At 37.8% G+C, this 23,635-nt stretch overlaps 1 long non-coding RNA gene across 3 annotated transcripts in view; it reads left to right on the top strand.

The window, feature by feature from the left end:
- Positions 1-382: 382 nt before the first annotated feature.
- The window catches only part of LOC120886901 (uncharacterized), a 44,848-nt gene continuing 21,595 nt past the window's right edge, over positions 383-23,635 (top strand). The window contains exons 1-3 of one of the 3 annotated variants that reach the window (XR_013439558.1): positions 383-755; positions 6,782-6,891; positions 8,087-8,135. This is a non-coding gene — a long non-coding RNA (uncharacterized LOC120886901). The remainder of the gene's footprint in view (positions 756-6,781; positions 6,892-8,086; positions 8,136-23,635) is intronic. The other 2 variants (XR_013439557.1, XR_013439559.1) reach the window with 2 other exon arrangements.

The raw sequence follows: 23,635 nt of genomic DNA, 5'->3' as shown, positions 1-23,635 counted from the left end.
CAGAACCAGATCATCCTAATAAAGCCATCTCAGACTCGTCAGCCCCTAGCTTACACAATAGCTGAATTCACATGCATTAAGTTTGGGTCTGGTTTGTTACACCAACAACTGATGCAATTACATATCATGTCTTCAACATTTTTTTTCCTTGTAGCTCCTGCACATTAAGCCAGTGCTTATCATACAATAAAAGTTCCACAAATGTATCTTAAATGAAAAAGACAAGATAGAATGAATATTGCAAAGCATTTCCCTCTCTCTTCTCCATCAAACATCATGAATATGCCCAAGTTTCCCATGGACTCTTAACCCCTGCTGTCCCAGGAGCCGAGGCTGCAGGGGTGGTTGTGGGAATTCCAGCATGCGCAGTGTGGTCTGAAATCCAGCGACAAGGCAGCATGGCTTCCTTCTTGGCCTGCTGCCCCACGCGTGGTGAGCAGAGCAGCCACGCCAAAGTGGCAGCCGCAGTGTGGGAGCCCAGCTCTGCTGCCATAAATTACCCAGGGGCAGGAAGGAGCAGCGAGAGTCAGCGGTTTCAACTACCTAGTAGTTCGTTTTTGTTCTTGTTTTTCAGTTAGCAATCTGTAAAATTTATTGCAAAATTAAGCTCTCTGCTCCAGAGTCAATAATATTCCTGGTGCCAGGTGGTGTAATAATTCACAGAAAGGGCAGAAGTTGGAGGGAATGAGACTGATTTAGGAAGTAGACTTCCAAGGCCTATTTGCTGCTGCTTATTCCCTGCTGCTAAAGGTCAGGTAAGTAGAGGGCTAAGGTTACAGCCTCATAATATCCTTGGAGGGCTAGAATTTCTATTGGGTTTGAAATTTAAAACAAAAACTGTTTCTTTTGCGTGATGGATTCCTTGTATCCTTCCCACCTCTGTTTCCATTTTAGCATAAAAATAGAAACATTCAATTTCATATTTTGTTTCTGGCAGTGCAAGGAAGAGGCCTTTTAGAAAACTTGGCCTTAGGTAAACCTCCTATAGTGCTTTCTAATGCCCTAACATCAGTCTCTTTGATTTGGAGGGGCCATTCAAGATCCCTCTAACAACTTCTTCATTGACAGATGCAAACACCAAGTCTCAGTGTGGTTGAATTAAAGAGTGTTTAGGTCCTGCCTAGATATTTATCTGAGTCTAAAACCTGGATCTGAATCCCAGGTCATACGACAACTTCTTTACTTGACATTTTGCTTACTAAATGGACTTCAGTTTATCACTTTGATCTTTCTCAATTATGTGTGGCTCTTTAAAAATGTATCTGTCTCTTCCAATTATTTCTTAAAGAGTCTTAGATGTCTGATTGTCTAAAAGGGCCATACATAAAGCTATATTTCTGCTCCAGCTGTAAGGGACAAGATATTACTAACAATTTTCTTTCTAAAATTATCTTTGCAAATTATGTCCCTGTAGTGTGAATTTTTTTTTGGGGGGGGTTACTAGGGGAATCTGATGTTTTTGATGATTAAAATGCTGTATTTAGTTATTCCCCATGGTTGCTTGAATTGCCTACAAAATCATCATTGCAAACTGAGTTGCAAGCTCGATATTTCTTGGTGGACATTTAGCAGTGAGACTTACACTCTCCAGGTTAAATGTGGATAGATATCGTGTTCAGCATCACCATGGGCTCTTTTAGATGGGATTTCTTTCTTTTCTTTATTTCTAGAAATAATTCTTAATTCTTATTGGTGTTGAAGTTTTGGCCACCAGGTTGGGACTGGCTATAAAACTCAGGTTAGAAGAAATTGCTTTGATGTTTTCAAAGTCAAGAAAAGAATTTTACACCTCTCTGAAGAGCCCTTGACTGCAGGTGAAGAATGTACCTCCGGAGAAGTACCAATTAGGGCTAATTGTTCATGATCTCATTGATCCATCAGAGCTCTGAGTTTCTAATTGAATTTGCTATTGTCTTCCTAAAATGAAATTTTGTTGAGTTGCAAATTGTGGAGAAGCTGGATGTTTTTGTATCTGATCACAAGAACAGAATCAATATGATCACCCTTTCAAAGGGGGTTGTGAAAATCCACTCATCATTGTTACAGAATTCCTCTTCCATTACCCTTGTAAATCATAAGTGGCTCAGAGGTGCTGGTTCCCTGACACCTGGGAGGGAATGTCAGTCCCACCTCTCAAGAGCTGATGCTTTTTCACAGCTATTTGCTTTGGGGGTGGGATGGGAGGAGCCTAGATACCAAAACTTTGGGTAGCTTTGTAATATGACCTAAGACTGGGTAAGAGGAACTTGGCATTAGGCTTCACCAAGACCTTGAAACTTGGCCCAAAGTGATTAAAAATCAAGTTTGTGAGTCTTTTCAAGTGTACTAATTGTGCTTAAATTATGGATAGACACTCAAAAAAATGACATTCTAGAAAGTCTCATCTTGTGTGAATTTTATATCAAAGCTAATTAAACACTTGTTCCATCTCAAGCTTTGAGTCAAAACTCAAGTGAATGAAGAGTTGAAGAACTAAACAAGTAGGCATAGCTGTCATCAATAAAATGGATACACACTGCAGTGACATTTATTCTGATCTAGTAAAAATCAAATGCCTGAACTGAGCATTCTCTTTTTGATTCTTTTCACTAGGATGTTCGAAATATAACTGAAAGATTGTTTTCATAAATTGGATATGATACTGACTGCAGATCTCAATCCATCTCGAAATAGGAATTGCCAACACTCAAACTTGTCATTCTGCCCTCCGTTTTTATATGTCTGTAGTGAGCACTATACTCTTCCATCAGAAGCGAAATTAAATGTCAGGCTATCACACCCTTATCCAAATGTTATTTAAAATTTCAAACTCAATCATCTTTCTTACCTTATACACAAAGACTCACTTTATTCTTCTATGTACCAAGTACCTTAGATGTTTAGTTTCAAGGTGGCCATCTTCTATCATCAAAAGCAGAAAGAAAATGGCAGCATTTCTTCAAATAGCCCTGGGAGTATACATAGTGCCAAGATTTGTGCAATTAATTGTACGTGGGACAGATGTACAGGCAGAATATAAGGTGGGGAAAATGTACCTTGAAAATAGACTGCCTGAGCTCAAATTCCTGCTCTCCCACTTATGAGCTTATATAACCTCAGGCAAGTTATTTCAACTGTTGGAGCTCAGTTGGCTCATCTATAAAGTGGGATAATAATTTCACCCATCCCAAGGGAAGTGGGTGAAACAAATCAATGTATATAAAGCATTAACAGTAGTACCAGGGTAATATTACCCTTATATACAACAGACATGTGCTTTCCCATAATTCCATTGATGTCCTAAGAATCCCATATTTGTGAGTCAAGTGGTTGGTCAGGAAGTCATCTATCATTTATGCAGGATTCATCTAATTAAAATGCTCCAAGGTGAAGTTGTCCAGCAGTCACATGCCACCCTCCCCTTGAAATCAAGAACCGGTTACTTGTAGTTTTAGACGTCTTCTACTTGTAAGGAACATATCAGGAAGCCCCTACCTCATACTTTTTTTTTTGTTTATTGTTTTGTTTTTGCTTTTGCCGAGAGTTAGATAATAAATACTTTTTTATTATCATCACAAAGGGAAAGGATGGAACAGGTTTAGTTAGGGAATAAGTAGAAATCAAATAATTTTAGCTGACTCTTCTTCAACATCTGCTCACCCTTCACACACCCCTTAAAAGAGCAAAGTGCTACTTATCTAGTATTAGAGTTTGAATATGGTATGTCCTACAAAGGTTCATGTGTTGAAGGATTCGTCTCCAGCTGGTGGTTCTTTGGGAGGAGGGGCTTAGTTGCAGAAGTAGGTCACTGGGGGCCTCCTTGACTGTATGTCTTGTCCTTGAACCCTTTCCCTCTTTGCTCCTCTGCTGCCATGAGGTGTACAGCTTTCCTCTATCTCCGCCTCCTTCTGCTATTATGCATTGCCTTGCCAAGGGCCTAAAGAATCTGGGCCAAGCGACCATGGACTGAAACCTCTGAAACCACGAGCCACAAGAAGCTCTTCTCCTTGAAAATGTTTTTTTTTTTTTTTCTCTCTCTCTCTTTTTTAATACAGTGATGAAGAGTTGACTAACACATCTGGACTCTTTCTTATTAGGGATAGATTTTATAGATTCTCTTGAAAGCTCATCTGAAATCCCATGGTCCTCAAGAGTAAGGTTTCTTGGTTTGGGGATTTGTTTCAGGCTGTATTATAAATCAGTACAGGTACAGTTTTCTTTGGCCCTATTTATGATTCTCATACAGACTGACTGATTCCTTAACTTGATGTTTAAAGAAGATTAAAAGGAGAGAAAAGAGGAGGGACAGAAAGAAAAGATTAGATCAGAAAAGAAAAAGAAAGGAAAGAGAAGGACAGGGAATCCCTTCTACTCCCCCAGGCTCTACTCCCCAAGACAGATGAACTTTAATGAAGATGCATCTGTCCATCTATAGATCAGATACATTCCCAGTTTTCTGTGTGGTGTGATTGTTATTCTTTCTCATAAGGAGGAGAAATGATTTCTTAGTTCCCCCTTTTTTTCTTTTGAGGTGTGAACTTTTACATTTTGACCTAAAGCATTTTTTTTTTCCTTCTATGGTTCATGGCTTGATTCTGTGTCTTCATTTTGGAGTCTGTTCTCCATAATTCAAATATAATTGTTTTTGTTTTTATTTCAATCCCTTTGGAAATTTCATCAATTTATTAGATAATAAATTCAAGAATACTTGAAGTATACACCAAAATAATTCAGAATAAGGTCTTGTTTATCCTAATTTGCTTTTTCTTTCACACCATAAAGCTCAAAACTCATTGCAAAGGTGTCAAAAAATTACTGAGTATGAGAGCTCCACTCTTTACTAATAAGAACTTGGGAGAGACTGTTAGCATGTATAAGATAAAAATAGAGTGTAAGAAAAAAATATTTTTAAAAGGGTTTATCATGTCTTCTCCAAAATTTCTTGATCTTTCTCATCTCCTCTTACTCTATGTGTTATCCTTTCTCAGAAATAAGAGAAAAATCCCCAGTGGCCTCTGACTTGTCACCTGGAACAAGGAAAGTTATTGGACAATATGCTTTTCCTCTACTTATATCTTGATTTTCTACAAACTGCCCCACCTAAATAGTCATAATAATTTAAGTGTGAAACATACCTGTAGAAAGTTCTCTACCTAGATCATAGGTGGAGTTTCTCTATGTTTTATCATTGAAATCAGGGAATTTTGGAATAAAATAGAAAAAGCCACTGATAATTGTCCAGGACAGCATAAACTTATTATTCTATACAAAGGAGACTGAATTATTAAGAAGTAACTGCAGTAATTAAAATTTTATTCTATGGTTGAGGTTTTGAAAAGGAGAAATAAAAATAGGCATTATTTTGTTGCTATAATATTTATACTGGGTGCTTTCTATCTATTAACTCTTTGCAGTGCCTTTATTAGGTAGTGTCACTCTCATTTTATAGACAAGAAAACCAAGGCTCTAGGGAGCAGATGCATTTACTCATGGATGCAATATATGGTATGTAGGGGAAAGTATTGACTTTAGAGCAGTTAGAAATTATTAAAAAAAAAAACTGACCAAAAGTAAATAAATTAATGAATGAGTGTGGGAGTGAATGAATGAATAAATAAACAAAATAATAAAAACATATCAGAACATTTTACTTGTGAGATGAGGAGAGTCCTGTGCAAATGACCATCTGGTTTTGCAGAAATCTGCCAATTAAAAATGTTCATAGCTAATTTACATTTCCTGTACCTGTTTTACTTTTACAACACCATAAAGATGATAGCAAGTCCCAGCAGGTAAGAAAAATCTCAAGACCATTACTGTGGGCAATTTCTCTAAATGGAAAAATGTATATACTTTTCCAGTCATATACTTACATAGTTGAAAAGAGTTCTTATACTTTTATCTGGCAATTTCTTGTCTAATAATATATATTATTTGAAGCCTTTGTACCCCTTGTGTAGACCAGTTGTTGGATGCTGGCTGCCCTGGGGAGGAGTTGAGTCCTTTGGTTGGAGGATTTTCTCAGACAAGGGCAATCCCCACCCAGAGACTCAGGTAGCTGTGTGATGTTAAGCCAGTTACTTTATCCTGTTTATTAATCTTTTGGATTAATACTTATCACCTTATGTACTGTACATAGCTATTGTGAAAATCAATGAAATGACACTGTATCTCAAAGTATCTCAAGATATAAACCTTGAATATCAGAGATGCTGTTGTCAGTCCTACAGCCCTGGATGAATTATGCCTTCATGTAGAGTCGTCAGGACTTGTGAGGAGCTTTCAAAGTGAGGTCATTCAGGGATACACTCTGTCCTTGGAAATGTTCATAATAGCCAGCTGTGTTGAGTGGATTTCTTCTCTCTGTGTTCCATTAGGCACTATCTTTAGGAGGGTAAATATGGTGGTTGGTGAGTATCCATCACATACTGAGTGTGGCAAACAGACTCTTAAGATGGGTCCAATTAGCCCTATCCCTTGCCATCCTTGCTCATCTTTGATTCTCTTTCCTTAAGTGTAGGCAGAAATTGTGATTTGCTACAGACCAATAGAATATAGATGGGCTGGGGTTGTGGCTCAGCAGTAGAGTGCTCATCTAGCAGGTGTGAGGCCCTGGGTTGGATCCTCAGCACCACATAAAAATAAATAAAAATAAAGGTATTATGTTTAACTACTTAAAAAATATAGCAAAGATGATGGTTTGTCACTTCTATGATTTTGTGACATTAGATTGTATTGTGTTCTTTCTTGTTTGCTGACTCTTGTTAACTCACTTCCTTTCTGGGCTTGATGAAATTGGCAGTTATTGGAGAAAGCTGCACACGTCAAAGAACTGAGGCCAGCCATTGGCCAATAGCCAGCAAGAAAATGATGCCTTCAGATAGCCCACAGGCAACTGAAATCCAACAACAGGTGAGCCTAAAAGCACACCCTTCCCCAGTCACACCTGACATGAGAACACAGCCCCAGCTGCCAAGCTGATTGTAAACTTGCAGAGGACCAAGTTAAGCCATGGATTTCTAACCAGCAGAAACTGAGATTCTAGGTAATCATTGTCTTAAGCTGCTCAGTTTGTGATAATATGGTTATGCAGAAATAGATAATGAATATTCTGAGTAATAGTAAAAATGAAAATAATAATAATAATAGTCACCATCTACTTTCTAATGTATACATTCCTGAGTAATTTCTCAGAAATGGGATTTTTATAAATTAACTCAATTATTTATTCACTCCAAATAGATGAGATGAAGTAAATATACTTTCTTGAATGACATGATATATGTAAATTGCCTGCACACAGTGGGCCTTAATGGATTCTAGTTAATTTGTTTGCAAGTTTTTTTTTTTGTATTGGTGAATATTAGTTATATAGAACAGTGGGTTTCATTGTGGTATATTATACATATTATAATATGGAAGAGGCAAATGCAACTTAATTGAACAAACACACCCTTGATAGGCAAATGACAGGGAAAGAATGTTTATTAATGGAACTGAGAGCAAAACTCTAGCAGAGGATGCTATAGCTCTTTTTTCATTGTGATTAGATTCATCAACTTAGGTGGCCACTGATTAAATCAGTTTGCTTAGTGTAGCCAGGTCTTTACTAATGAAAGAGAGAAATGGTTTGGACATAAATTCCTTGAGGCTATTCAGATTTCTGAAAGGGCTCAGGGGATTCCATGTTCATGACTCTAATGTGCATGTTTCTTAGATGGAAATTTTTTTAATTCATTTAGTAAGTATTTATTAAATTCCTATTATAAGCCTGGTACTTGCTGTGATACTATATTTTAAATTTTAACAGAATATACAATTCTTCACTATTGGCTTTTGTTTACCTGCTGTTTCATGATACTTTTTTTTTAAAGTTCGAATTGTTTAAGTATTTAATCTAGAATGGCATACTATTCATCAATACAAGGAATAAACTCTATATAAAACCACCTGTATGAATCCCAATGCCATTTTGCTGAATGAAAACAGATGAAAGAGAAAACACATTTATGATTCCATTCATATAAAATTCTACAAAATTTTATAATAGTAGTTATAACTACTGTCTATGCTGTTGTAATTTCTTTGGGGGATTTTTTTTTCTCAGGGGCGAGAACATTTTCATGTCCTACTTAAGAAGTCTGTCTCTGAACAAGGTATGCATTTACATTTGAGATTTAATGGGTATGTGAACATCTGAGTAGACTGACAAAATAACTCATCACAGGCAAAGAGTGGGCTTTGCAAACATAAATTCTTTCCTTTCAAATGTTTTGGAATGTATTTGCATTTCCTTTTCTTCACATTGAAGATGTATGAAATTTTACATAAATCTTTTTTTTTTTTTGAAGAGACAAAAATAATCCACCTGTTGTGACTATTTGATTTGAGAAATGGAATGATCTGAATGTCTGAGAAATAATTCTTGTTCATTATTTATGCTATTCGGAATTAATTTTTTCTTTTTCTTTTCTGGTTTCCGTTTCTTTATCCTTCCCTTTTTGTTATAGGAAAATATCCCAAGATTTCTTCCAATTTATTTGGTTTTCTGCAATATCTAACCTGATCTTCATTGTTTCCAGTGACTTTTGATTAGACAGTTTGATTTCTCATCTTCAAGAACTCCCTACTGTATCAAAGTGGTGCCCTTTCATGACTGCTGGCTTTTATTTTGTGGATGTATTACTCTTAGAGATATAATCAGGTGACAAATTGAAGATGTTTGGGATTTTCTCCCTTTCTTTCTCTGCTTTTTGTAGTGATACCAATTCTACTTTCTCAGGTGGGTCCTCTTGCTTCTAGGTCTGATGTATTTATGTGTTTTAGTGTGTTTTGTGAACACAGTTTATATCTTCATTCTACTCTTGGTGAACTTTTGCACTTTTTCTGGTTTGGGGATATTGCAGTTATGGGGATATTTAAACATTTTTTTCTGTTTCATACAAACTAACTTGTTTTGGTTAAATAAAGGAGAGTTGAATGCAGGTCATGTATATGTATGTCTTCAATTTTACTGGATAATGCCCAATGGTTACCCAAACTAGTCATACCATTTTATTATCATACATTTTACATGCACAGTGGTGAATGTTTTTGATTGTAAGACTTAGCAGCAGAGGTAGTTAATACCCCTCCCATATACTCTGGCACTCACCATTTTCATGCATGACCAAATCAAGGGGCTCCTAACTGCAAGCACCTGTGACTCTTTGCCTGAGGGCTTTCTTTTGCCCTCAGCCCCTACTTAGCTCACAAGTGGAACATACTCGAAATGCTCAGAAATTAACCTTCTCTCCACCTGCCCCTGGAAGTTACCCTCAACAAATTCCTAATTATAATGATGTATAATAACTCCATATCTTTCTTCCCACCAGTGAAATGACTCTGATGTGCATCTATCATCTCTTAGGACTTTTTCAGAGGATAAAGCTCTCTATTTGCTTGTAGTCATGACTTTCTCAATGATGACCGTTTCCTGGCTTCCTTCTCTGTCCCCTACTTTCCTGCTTCTGTATTAGTATTTCATGACCTCCTCCTCTTCCAGGTGAATTATTTGATCCATCACTGAAACTTTTCCACCTTTATGGATTTAGCCTCCATTCTGCCTTCCCACACAGCCTTATGACCTTCCTTTTATTATAACACTTCTCATACTACATGGTATTCCATGATGAATGTAAGCTCCATGTGGGCAGGGTCATGCCCACCTTTATGTTCTATCTCTAGTTAGTCTATCATGAGTTCCTGGTATGTAGCAGGCGTCTAGTATTTCCTAGAGGAATGACTGTTTATAATAGCATCATGTGAGTAAAGAGAACCCATAATAGAAAAAAAAAGCAGAGAAAGGTAAAGGTTAATATAAGAAGGTCAAAGTCGTGGAGGATCTTAGAGGTGGAAAGAGCATGTGCAAAGACCCAGAAATGGGAATGTGACGGACTATTCTAGGGTAAGCCAATAGAACAGTGTACTCAGAGGAAAACACAGGAAGAGTGACAGGAGGCAAAGCAGAGTAGTTATAGATAAGCATTGTGATAAATGAATGAATAAATAAATGCATAATGAAGTATTTGAATGAATACCTGTGGGAAGCAGAAAGGTGCAATGAAAATATGACTTTAGTGAGACAGACATATCTTCTCATGACTCAGTTTCCTAATGTGTAAAATGAGAACATTAAAGCTTCATAGAGAGGAGTTGAGGATTGAAAGAGGGTATGTGTCAAGATCAGAATCTATGGCCAAGTTAAAAAAAGAAATCCTCGATGAGAAATGATCAGGAGCAACAATCACAGCAGAGCTGGTAGTCATTCTGTTGGCAGAGGTAATATTAAAATACTCTAGTCATTTTGAGAGGAAAACATTACTTTTATAAACAATGGGAGGGTAAAGAGTAGCTACTAAGAGTAGCTGATTTTTGAGCTTAGTCATGAAAAATATGAAGAAATTATGAAAGCAAATCACCACCAAAAGAACAGCATTGCAGAAATTATACTCATAATAAATAAAGGGATTTCTTTTTTCCAACTGAATCACTTTGATTCCATAGCAAGTTTAGCAAGTGTCAAATATATTTCCTTAATTTAAATTGGAATCTATTACTTCCAACATAGTAATAGTTAATGTTTAGAGTTCACAACAAATATAGAAATCCATTAAGTAAGTCACAGTAGACCCTATAACAACAATCAGGAAATATGAAAAATATGTTTGATAATGTTGGGTCCAAATATTTAAGGAAAATTGCTCAGGAAATTAGAAATCTCTCTTTCCCACCCACCTTTTATCCTGTCTGCTTCCCATTCAATTTAATCCAACTATTAATGAGATTTTATAAGCTTCTTAATCAAACACCTTTGTTTTACAAGTGTGTCATTAATGTTATCACAGTGAATTCAGAGTTACCTGATGGATTTTGGAGCTTACCTGCAGTTAGGGACTCTTTGCCTTCTGACATTGACAGAGAATGCCAAATTCAAATCATTTGAAATTTAAGTAGAACACAGAATAAAATATATATATTTCCTTAAATTTATTTAAGTTGGAGTGTGTGTGTGTGTGTGTGTGTGTGTGTGTGTGTGTCTGTGTCTGTGTGTGTATTCTTTAGAAGTCCATAATAAAACAACTCATGGCCTTTGGAATACATCATTATACTAGAAGTTTCAAAGATCTTACATCTATTACTACCTGTTGCTTACAAAATTCAAATTCACACATCAATGATAAAGAATTAGTTATACCAGTGATGGAAGGATCTGAGGAATTGAACTTTGTATATTGTGGTAACCACAATATTAGCAACCACAGGACGCTATTACTACCCTGTTTGTTTGAGGAATAAAGAGAATAAAGATATTATCAGAACTCAGGAACCAGGTTCACCAGTTGGAAGCCAGAAGCATGGTGGAATTTCCTGATAGGAACTGAAATCATGGAGGAGATAGAGCCGCTATTCAGAATGTCATCGAAGGGAGGAAGATTAAGTTAGGATAGGGCTAAATACCTTGGTCTGCCCATTACCATCCCCTCTATTCTTAACTTCGTGTGTGCAATTGGTTAAACCCCCCAAAAGAGTATTTTGGAAGCTTGGGAGACAGTCCATAGGGGTCAGACCACCATGATTCAGAGCAAAGATCAGTAAACAGACTTGTGGACAACCCCAGGAGCAGAACACAAAGGAAGATCAATAGTCAAAGTGCAAGGACCTTAGAGGGAGAGACCTACTTTCTAGAATGCTGTTACTAAAACGTTTCAGCCCCAAATTCTAAGTCCATGTGCCTCATCAGTTTGATATTCAAGGGAGAAATCTAATTTGCTTCTACTCTCCATCCTGATATAATCAACCAAGGTAAAAAAAATAGGGATCAGCTCATAAAAATATGGTGGGCTGGCATTTAACCACTTGGAGTTTCATTTCAGAGGAAGAGGTAGGCATGTCCCGAAGGGCCATAGGCATCCACTCTGCACTTTGCCTGTCTCTGCTGGATTTTAGTTAGCTGGAATAGTCTGTAGCTCTATTAATTAATTAATTAATTAATTAATTAATTAATTAATTAATCCTGGGTCTGTATTCTTAAGTGAGGTTGGTGTATTTGGGGCTTTAACCCAAATACATATCATTGTTCTGTTAGCAACGTGACATGAAGTGAATAGCTTTGAATATTTTTGAACAGTTGATGTAGGATAGGGATTATCTGTCTGTATAATTATATAACTGAACCTACCAGTGAATTATCTCATTAGAACCATATTTTGAAAACAAGTCTTGAATAACCTCTCATATTTATTCTCATTGTTTCTCTTCCATTGCCAAAATATTTTACCTCCTCAAAAACTTTTACTATACAAATATTTTCAAGTTTTCCTTGTGGCAGTGTGCATTCTCTCTTACATTTTAAATCTTCTCTCTCAGTTATTCTGTGCTCTCATTTCTCATTTTAGTGTGTTTTCTTTTTTTGTCCTCCATTGGAATCTTCAAGGTTTGATCTTTATTAAGAGAATCTACAATTAAAAAGAATCCATTTTACTATTTATTTCTGCTTTCTGGATCACTACAAAATTAATGCACTGAGCTTTTCCTTTTGCCTAGGAATTTATTTGACACTATTATTTATTTTATAAATCAGAAATTTGCCAGGATGTGCCAAATACCTCAGTTTCTTTTTACTACATATTGTGAACTTTTAAAAATTGGTTTAGTTGGCCCCCTGTATCACATACAGCCCAAACATACTTTGAATGCTTGTGATTTCTTAGGTTTCATTTTTTAATGAACTTTTCCATTGAGAGATACGTTTTATATACTACTGGTTGGATTGTGTTTCCTTAGTCACTTTTCATTTCTTTTTTTCTTGCCCTCGACGTTGAAGTAATTTGTCCCAGTTTGCTCCATATTGACTGGCTGTCAGATGCATGGAATTGTTAGTGCCCAAAGTGGGAAAGTCCTGGGCAATCAGAGGTGATGTGGTTACTTTAACTGCTTGTCACCAATTCAGTTTTTCAGAACATCACGTTTGCATTTTAATCATTCCATCTTTCCAGTATAGGTTTTATTCATCTCATTTAAAACAAAACCCCAAACCATCATATTCCTTTATTCTTTCAGTTTTGTTTTTTTCTTGATACTCTCCTTTTTCATTCTGCCCTATACTTTTTGGCTTCATTCTGTTTAATTTTTCTCTCTATCTTCTGTTTGCACTTAACTTTTAACTAACAATCTTTTCTTCCATCTAGTACAGATGCCCTCGGTTTTGTGTAAATGCTAATTTGGTTTTCCATGATAACGTTCTCCTTAGTAACAGTTCCTTCTGTATTCTGGCACCATATTGCTCATCATTTTTCATTATCAATGTTTTTGAGAGTTGTCACATTTTTAACTGCCTATTTAAACATTTGGATAAGAAATTTTAAAAATTCTTCTAAAGTGTTTGTAAATGTTTGACAGTTTTTGCAATTTCCAAATTGGAATCATAGAAGCTTTTTACAGATAGAAATGACATTTTAAAATTGCAAGTAGTTGAAGATATAATTCCTAAATGATAGAAATGTTTTTTGGGGTCATGGTATCAAAAGGGTTAAAGTTAGGATGGGTTTCAGGTCAGGTTTAACCACAGCTCCATTTATTCATAATTCTCTTGGCAGTTCCCTTACCTGTATTTAGATATTTTTTTTTGATTTTGCTTCCCTAATATTTGGAGGTTTACATATTGAACTTTGAACATTAAGCCATACATGAAAAAAGACTGTTATGTCAAGCCCTTGAAAAAATGCTGTAAGCCGCATTCTACTTTTACAACCCCTAAATTTGTCTTAGTTTCTAGGAACAGAATCACTCAAATTTACCTCTGGGACTTTATCTACATTCAGTGCTTCTCATTCCTCATAACTGCTACCTAGGCAGGGCAGGGGCAGGTGAAGGGCTCCAGAGAGACAAACATCGTGTTCAGAGTTATAGATTAGCCACATTTCCTCAAAAAGTATGAAGTGTACAGCAATGGTCAAGGCCATTCCTCCTCGTTCTGGAGCTTTTAGGTGGGTTGCACTTGAAAGCCTTTATTAAAATGTTGCTTAGATGACAATACATCATTCTTTGATCTGGAAAACTCTTTGTCCCTAACTTTGACAAGTCAAGATTCAATTCTTCCTTTTTGGGGAAGGTACCCCTCTTTTAAGGGTCACATCTTGATCTCACCAAATCATGTAAAGATACAAGTCATATTACCCTTATTTCTGTATTTTTTACTTTTGCATTTAAGCTACTTACTACATTTGTCTTTATACCATTATTAGATCAACAGGGCATGACCCCGTGCAATGTTTTCAGTTCTAAAGCTTTACAGGACTGTTTTATGTGAGTTATCCTCATCTTTCCTATGAAAGTGCATAGTACATAGGGTGTGAGTCTGATAGATACTTGCTTTAATCCCTGAACACCCCTGTGCATGTGGCATCCGCTAAATAAACTCCATCAAATAAAAGAAATAAAAATATTCCACTGGAATGGTAAAATGTGCTCCAATACAATCACTACCTACATAGGAATCTCATATCTACTCTCTCATCTCCATCCAAATTACATACTCAGTCTTATCTCTTCCCTCTAATTACACCCCCTCTTGACCTGTAAATGATGGGAAGACCTCACTGACCTTTGCTGAACTGGTTTTAAGTTTCTCTCCTGTTTGCAAATCTAATGCACTGAGTGGTTTTTGGCTGAAAGCTGCTGGAGGGCTGGGTCAAGGTCTATATCCTTTGAGTTATAGTGCACATAGCATTATATTAAGCCCAATTTCATTCATAAGAATCAGTTTATGATTATATGGTTATTTATTATTTATACAGTGTGATTATATAGTGTGTTCTGAACAAAGTCACATAAAGTGGAAGTACATAATATAAAGGAATGTACCTTTAAAAGACTGCATTAATGCAAACCTCATGTAAAAGAATAGAATACAGAGGGGCACTAAAATAGGAGAAATCAAATATAATTTAATATTTTGGAGGTAAAAATAAATTTCCCTTTTCATATACCCTGGATATGTACGTATCTATATCATCATTGACCAAAAGTAAAGGATTATATTCAGTCTTGAATATTTTTTCATACTTAGAAAAAGTTAGCTGGCTCTTAAGCCTCATTCCTGAGACTAGTCTTGCATTTCTAAACTGGAAAGATCTGTGTGTTTTTATTAAGGTTTTTTACGTACTTCAGAATAATAAGTATCAATTGTTGAGCTTGATGTCATCTCTTCTCCCATAACAACAGCACCACTGAGCAGCCCTTCCCATTCCTTCCCTCTCTTCACCCCACAAGCCCCTCCTGCATTCTTCCCAGTGGTTTTAGAAAGGCAGGTCAACTGTGTCTTCTGTCATTTCCCCTAAAGGCACAATGCAGGGAAATAAAAATGAAACTCCATCACAATAAAGAAGTTAAACTAGGACCAAAGGAAAACGAAATATCTGAATATCAGGATAGATGAGAAACTCCCGTCATTGAAGTAGTTCAAAGAAGATGTTAGCATTCTGAATCTAAGGATGAATTATCTTGCATATCAAAGTACTAGTAAGTATGTGTTAATCTAAACCAGAGGGAACCTTTTAAATACAAACTCAAATTCCAGTATTAGCTCTGGGTATTGGATGGGAAAATATTGATGATGTAATCTTACTGTAGAATTCTACCAATGTTTTTTTATTAAAATTTTTTTTTAATAAACCAATTTTTATAAAAACTCCACTGAGAACAAAACTGGATTGATAACCTAGTGGAACAGATAGCTCAGACTCAAATAAAATTGATAAAATACCCAGTGGCAAGGATAGTGGTTAACACTCTGAATGAACGTGGCAAGTACATGCTTAAATTCAAGTGATAGCAAAAGGCATGATCTTGCTTATGTGCTTTACTGTGACTCAAGTAAAAAAGAATACTGGATTAAAGTTAATCTTATTTCCTCTGCAATAATCTTAATCCTACAAAATCTAGGGAATAGTTCAGGTGCAATTTAGTAATTAATTTTATTTTATTCCAAAAGCAGGCAATTAATCCCTAAACCAGACCAGCTGCTTTGCAAATGTTGATGTAAAACAATGGGGTATGCAGATCCGACTCTGTTCTGGTTTTGTTTTGTCTCAAAGCCTATGATATAGATAAATAGGGTTCACATAGAGTTAATGGTTTGAGTGATATCTTCATGTGATTATCAGTTGGCTGATTTATTTGAGTGGTAGTAGGAGATGTGCATGTGGAAACCACAGGGTATTTTTATCTAAAGAATGCTCCGTATCAAATGGGGTGGTTGATTTTTTTTTTTCAATTTGAGTTGTATCAGAAGAAAACGAAGCAGAGTTTTGAGAGAGAAAGAGAAATCTGTTGCCAGTCAAACGATAGCAACAAGGACTAGTATTTATCCAGCATTTAGTTGTACTAAACACTGTGTTTTACATGAATTATTCCTCACAGCCTGTGGCAGAGGAATGTTAGAATCACCAGTTTGCTGAAAAGGAAAATGAGTTATAGATTATCCAAGGTTACAGAGCTGGTACATGGCAGAGATGGGCTTCAGACCCACGGTGTCTGATTCCAGATCCTTTTCCTCTGATGAGCCACAGAGTCTGTTCTAGTAAAACGTCACTATCATTTCTAAACCAAGGAATATGCACCAACTTACACAAAGGCAGAAAGTCTGGCTGGGATTCATCAGAAACTAAAATAGGAAACTGAAGAAACATTAGGAGCCCCAGTCTTTCTTCCTAACTGGTATCTTTCTGAAGCTTTTTCTTCTATCTGGCTTCCTTCAATTGATTTCCTCTGCTTTCAAATTTCTATATTGTCATTAGTTTATAACAGTCTGTGTGTTTCTTAATTAATTAAAATACTCAAGAGACATCACTCCAATTGAGTCACCCTGACATTCATCAGTTTCTCGGGTAGATGGTCACTTGTCTGATTAAGATGTCAATCTTGATCCATAAATTGGAGAGGGTAAGAGACACACAGACTACATTAGAGCAGCCGTGGACCAGGCTAACGTTAGAGATACAGCAGACATAGCGCAACCCCTCCTCAGGCCATTGGTCATAGGACTACTGGGTAGCTTGGGGGTCACCCTTATAAAAGAGATGAGGACTTTATCCAAGGAAGGAAATACCTAATCTCCTAGTTCACTTCTTTGTGTATGATAGGGGCTTATTAAATGTTATTCCACCTGGACCTATAGCAACTTTTATTTAGTTAGTTTTGACAAGAGAGCAGTATGTTTCCATTATCTGGCTCTTCACATTTGGATGCAAGAACTGGCCTTGAAGGTAAAAAGAATATTCCTAAACCTCTCAGTGACAGGAGAAATTTCTCACTAGGATCATACCTAGGGATCGCGAAGGATCCAAGTATTGCAGTGGGATCCTCTCTTCTTCTATGCTCTGTTCCTGATTGAAGGTGGGGTGTCTATTAACATTCCTGCTGAGGCAGTACCTACTAGGAGCTGGGTGGAGTGCTCAGAGGCACTCACCTTCTTCCTTGCCCTCTGCCCTTTAGAAAAGGTTTTTCCACTTGTCAAGAGTTCTCTGACCTTTTAGAACCACCCAGCAAAAGTGAGAACCTAAAAGCTACCATTTACTTTTGCATGCAGTCTGGTAAAGTAATTCTTATGTAGTTTCGTTTTCTCTAAGGACAACATTATTTTGTTATACTTCAGAAAATTAGTCTCTACGTCTTCATATGGCATATTGTCATGCTGGCTGAAAAACACTCATATTATAGATCCTTAACATTCTTTATAGATAGTTGAAATGACAATACAACTCCTTTGCCAACCTCTGCTTAGGTATCTGGGGCTGTCTTTAGAATGTGTGGGCTTGTCCGGCTGTAGAATTGAGAGTTTGCCCTTGCCTGCAATTAACTTAGTGCATGGAGTTTAAAGCCAGACCCGAGTTCCTTGCTATAGTACCTTCAGCTATCTCACAGGCCAGTGAAAACTCGGTTTTTACAAGAAAAAGTCAACTCTTAGCAAGGTTTGAACTAGGATCCTACGAAGCATGTTTTGCTATACTTCCAAAGCAAAGCAATGTAAGGAGACACTGTGGTAGTTGTTTTATTTTTTTTTCTCGAGTGGACTTATGTTTTCAGTGGCAGAAATCCATGAACCACGAAGATAAAATAATGCTAACTAGAGTGCGAAAGTAAAGAAAGCAAAATGGCTCCACAATTAGTAGCATTATATATGTGAGTGCTAAGTAACAGCAGATGTGTCTGTGGGGAGTGAAGCATTCCTTGCGATCCATCAGAAACCCAAGCCCTCTGATACCACAAGCCACTGTGGTTATCTTGGGCTTGGAGGATGAGGGCTGGGTCCAGTGGGTGAGCAAATGGGGATGCTGTTGAGGGTGTTCCAATCTACCTGTGTCATCCTTCCCGCGCTGCACACCCGTGCTGAGTTAACAGGGTGATGTGCGCTGTAAAATCCGGTTCTGTGAAGACATGCACTAGCCATGAGTCATTAGCAAGCATGCGGAGCTAATTGGCAAAATACTCATAAAAGATTTTGAAGGTGGGTTAATTACAATTCATTACACCGTAAACTGTCCCCAGGCTATTGTTAAAAAATGCAGGAGTTTCAGGGCCCATTATTTTATGATTCATTTTGCCATGTTGTGAAAAACAGACTCTAAATCAAACTACATTTATTATAGGTCAGACCACAAAATCTTTATTGGTTTTTCCAACATTCCACCCTTGTTATATGAATTCATATGGACTGCACATTTCTGTCAATTGGCAAGAAAGCATGAAATAAAATTTATGATATTTTCTTACCTTATCCTCAATGCAGCCTTAAAAATCACAAGATCTAATTGCTTCCCCTAACTTCCCAAGTTCATGAGAAAAATAAGTATTTCCAAATCAATCCCAAAGTTCTGATGATTGAAAGCAACTAAAGGGTAATGAAGTCAGTCTATCTTCTAAGAGAAGCATTTTGAAGAATGACCTAAGCAGCAACATCCAGTTGAAATGTATCAAAGCTCTCTGTCTGTCCCAGTCTACCTAGAAAAATGACTAGAATGTTCTTTACATTTGAGGGATAATTTGAAGTTCATTGGCTTCCAAAGCATTCATCTTGTTCTTATCCCCACCTTTGAAAGCATCTTTCTTTTTGCTTTTAACAAATCAACGAAACAAAACAAGAAACCCCAGCATTTATTTCTTTAAAAAAAAAAAAAAAAAAACTGTGATACAATTGTGTGCCTCCTGTGATTACCGTGAACAGACTTGGTCAGAATCATGTAAGGTTTCATAAGTAGTCATTCTGTGCCATTATATGTAATTGTTTGTTGATTAATGCTTTCAATTATGTCGATTTTCACTATGTGACCCAAACCACCTTGACACAGACAGCCTGGTATACTCATTACTGGGGATGAGCAAAGAACAAAATGCTAGGTTCACTTCCAGCCCTCAAGAGTTCAGCAGCTCATTTGAACCTTATCTGAACTATCAAAAGTTTTGACTCTGCAGAAACCCATGTTTGGGGAAGGGGTGGGAGTGTGTGGTTGGAGGAAGGCTTCAGGGTGGAGTGGAAGCAGGGGGGATGTTGGAAATTATGCAAGAACTAGTTTTCTTGTGAGTGATCCTGTACTTCCTGATTCTGGCCGGGCCAGAAATACCACAAAAGTCTTTCTTGAAACTTCCAAGATCTTTGGAAGGCCTTCCTCTAAGCAGTTTGCCACTTCTGAGTTGCCTGGGTTTTAGCCAGGGCTAGAGACAGAAGTATGTGCAAGGAGAAGCAGTGTAATGGAGTTACCTGGATGCTTGAGGACTGTCAAAGGAGGTTTACCTCCAATAGAACAAAACCTGAGTGGCTTGGCCAGAGTCAATGATCTTAACCAGTCCTGTCCATCACAGAAAGAAGGAACTGGAAGGCAACATTAGAAATCATTAAAGCAGCCCACTTATTTTACAGAGGAATTCAGGATATCCAAATAAGCCATGTGACAGGGCCAAGCCCGATGTGGAGCTGTGGGAGAACTAAAGAGGCACAGGCAGAATAGGCTAGAGAGGAAGAAGGTGCATCTAGCAGCTTTTCAAAGGTTTAAGTCCTATTAGTGGTATGCCCTTGGCCAAGTCACTTTACTTCTGTGCCCTCTTTGTATCATTTCAACCACAAAATGCCAAATTAAATATTTCTGTAGGAGTAAAGTGCTAAGAAAAGGGTAATTTGGAAGCAAGCAAGACCTAGCTGGATGAAAGCAGGGCTGAATTGGGAGGAGAAAGAATGGTACCTAAGCAAGTAGGGGTAAACAGAGAGAGAAACTTGAGTAGAAACAGAGGAAACAAATGAGAAGTGTTTATTTTGTGTAGAGTAGCAGCTGATAATGATAAAAAAAAAGTTTGGGGAAGAAGTAATGCCTAATGTTGTTTGATGCAGTTTCAAAAGAAACCATAATATCTGGATATTTTGTGAAATAAACAAAAAAACCCTAAAGAGATAAGCATGAAAGAAAGAAGGTCTCAAAAGAGGGAGAAACTAAACAAATTCGTTTGCTTAACTCTTCTTCATAGGACATAAACTTCCTCTATCAGTGATCAGATTTTCTCTTGCAAATAAGCTATTGTTTAAAGAGTTTTCTGAGGGGAAAACAGTGCTGATGGATGAATTTGCAAGAAATCAAGAAAACTAGCAATGCTTTAATAAATTAATTTAGTAGGACTCTTGTAAGAGAGTCATACTACAACTACAAGGCCTTGTGCAAGTAAAGTTCTGAAGTGGGTATCCTGTGTAAAATACAAATAGAATTTGCATTGTGGCCATTCTGATTGATGGGTAACTTTGACACCCAAAATCTCAGCACTGTGCTCTCTGAAGGAAGAGGAACCAGCTCTTTCATAGGCAAAATGATGATATCTATGTTCCAGTTAGGATTATGGTCTCTTCACCAAGGTTTTTGGTAATGAGGAGTGGGGTGGGGGGCATCAGCGTCAAGGTCCAAGATCCAGTCACTTTTTATTCTGTTCCACAGGAACATTGACACCCACCCCCACCCCAGGAATCTGATTATAGTGGAGGAGCTGGGGAAAAGCAACAATAATCAGTAGTTCAAAAATATAAACACTAGGAACAATTCTTGGAAGAATATTCAGGAAAACAGAAGCAATTAACAAGCAAGAAGCATGATATGGAATCATGGATGCTGATCAATGCAAAACAGTGGCCAAGTCAGAGATGATGTTGACACTGGGCTGATGAATGGCCTTTCCCCTGTTGATTTACTAGCTGCATAGTGGGTACAGGAGAGAGTGGATCCCTGGGCCTTTGACATTGATAGTTCTGAGATGCCTCTCTTTGACAGGTATGAGGATAATGTCTTTTTTTTTTTTTTAACCCTGCATTAAGTGACAAGATGATCTTTATTTAGGCACTAGGGATTGAACCTGAGGGTGCTTAACCACGGAGCAATATCTCCAGCTCCTTTTTAATTTTTCCTTTTTTTTTTTTGTTAATTTTGAGACAGGGTCTCACTAGGTTACTTATATCTCACTAATCTGCTGAAGCTGGCTTTGAACCTGTGATCCTCCTGCTTCAGTCTCCTGAGCTGCTGAGATTACAGGTGTGTGTCACCATGCCCAGTGACAAGATGATCTTTTCTTTCTCTTTTACGTGAACTCTCCCTAGTTGCTGCTGCATCATTCCTTCCTCAACAAACTTTTAGGCTGAGCTGTGGAAGGTTTCAGCCAGGAGCTGACTTGCTCTCTGCTGGGGATGCCTTGGTATAATAGAGAGGCGTGCTAATTTCAGAGTCAAGTTCACAAAAGCGGTTGGCTCTCAACTTGTTGTTCCAGAGAGCCAAGAGAGTAGAGCTGATGATGGCCCTGGCTGGTGGGAGCCAAAGCCAGGCACCTGTCAAACCCTGCCTTGCCCAGCTTCTCTCTGCCCTGCTCTGTTGATTGCCTGCTCTGAGAAAAGCAGTCCATGCCGCAGACTTTATCCCTCCAAAGAAAGCCATCTGCCATCAATCCCTTAAATTTCTTCTCTGGCAAACATTTTGATCTCGAAGCAAGTTTATTTCTCTCTTTGCAGAAGGGTGAAAAAATGCCCCAAAGGGAAGACTGTGATATCTTTATTTTTTCCTAAAATGAGGATATTGAACACAACATACCCATTCTTGCTTTGGGAAAGAGGGGAGGCAGGTGGTTCTCAACTGTGTATGTGAGGGAAGAGAGGTGAATATGCATCTTGTTTGGAGAATCTTGAGAAACTTGAACTCTATATTTGAATTAAAGATTTAGCTAACACAATGCTCCACAGGAAAGGACATTGAAAAACTAACCTTAAAGCTACCTTTATGAACTGAAATTACAGGACTGGGATGAAGAGGTTAAGGCTTTCCCTGCCTGAGGAATCTTTGCCACAGGCTTGGTCCTTTGGCTTAGCACATCTGTGCCAGTTGGGGAATCTTAAGTACTAAGTTCAGGTAGATTCTGTTCTGAACACACTTGGACCTTCTGCAAGCTTTTTCCCTTTGTAGGGGTTTGATGCAAATGAGAGGGCTAGACCTCACCTCCAAAATGCTATGATTTCTAATGGATTTGTCCATATTTACCAGGGTCATCATCCCTCACCTAAAACCTATGAACCAAGGAAACCTGTTTTGAGTTACTTTCTATCTTCCCACAGGAGACAAAAAGAACATGATGTTATGAAGAGGGCAGGGAATAGGTCTTGCTTTTAGAAGACAGCCCTGAGATGACAGTAGCCTGCATGGCCGGCACATTCCTTCACCATAACCACAAAGAGCCTGCATATATTTGTTGTTGTTGTTGTTAATTGCAAACTTTTCTAACAATCTGCCCTTTAGAAATGATTGCCCCTCTCTGAGGATCAGATCACAGTCCAGCCCATTCTCAGACAAAATTAAATGAAGAATGCTGAGCCTGGAATCTATGATTAAGATGCCTGACTAAGTAAAGATGACCGTGTACTTTCTCAAATGGGTCAGCTATGGCCCTGGGTATCCAAAACAAGATGGCACGTGACTCACACTGGCTCAGCAGCCTCTCTCAAGCAGGATTTACAGCTGGATTTAGGGCTAAATGTTGGAGGTAAATCGAAAGGAGCAGAAAGGGGCTGGGGAGGGAACCAGAAGGGAAGGGAATTTCCATCAAAGCTTTTCAGAAGCAGAAATCCATTCTACCTTTGTCGATGACTGTGGTTTGCTAGGATCAAGATCAAAGGATTCACCGTGGGCAGAGCCATGACAAATGCAAGGCTCAGTCTGGTGAAACCTAGCATTAGCCCCTCTCTTAGGCTGCGTCTAGACTGGAAGTGAGTGCTTGTGCCAGATGAGGCTGAGCTATATGGTCAGGGTGCTCCTTCATGAGGAGGCAAAGGGGTTTAAAACCCATATTGATTCCTGCAGGATAGGCCCCAGCCAGGGGCAGCAAGGCACAACACAGGTACTGCTGTCATCGTTTTGTGGGAAAATGAGAAAAAAATGGATAACCACGGAGTCAGGTGACAAATAGAGACAAAGAACTACTTTTTTTTTTTGGTAAAATCCAACTTCCCTGACTCATGTATTTTCCCCTCTTTCTCACAGATGCCTTCCAAAGCCTACTCTAAAACTTTACTAAAATGTGGTTTATTTGCAGGCCTAAGACATTC

The sequence above is a fragment of the Ictidomys tridecemlineatus genome, chromosome 5 (genome assembly GCF_052094955.1).
Source record: "Ictidomys tridecemlineatus isolate mIctTri1 chromosome 5, mIctTri1.hap1, whole genome shotgun sequence".
NCBI lineage: Eukaryota > Metazoa > Chordata > Mammalia > Rodentia > Sciuridae > Ictidomys > Ictidomys tridecemlineatus.
This window is presented reverse-complemented; position numbering and strand designations above follow the sequence as displayed.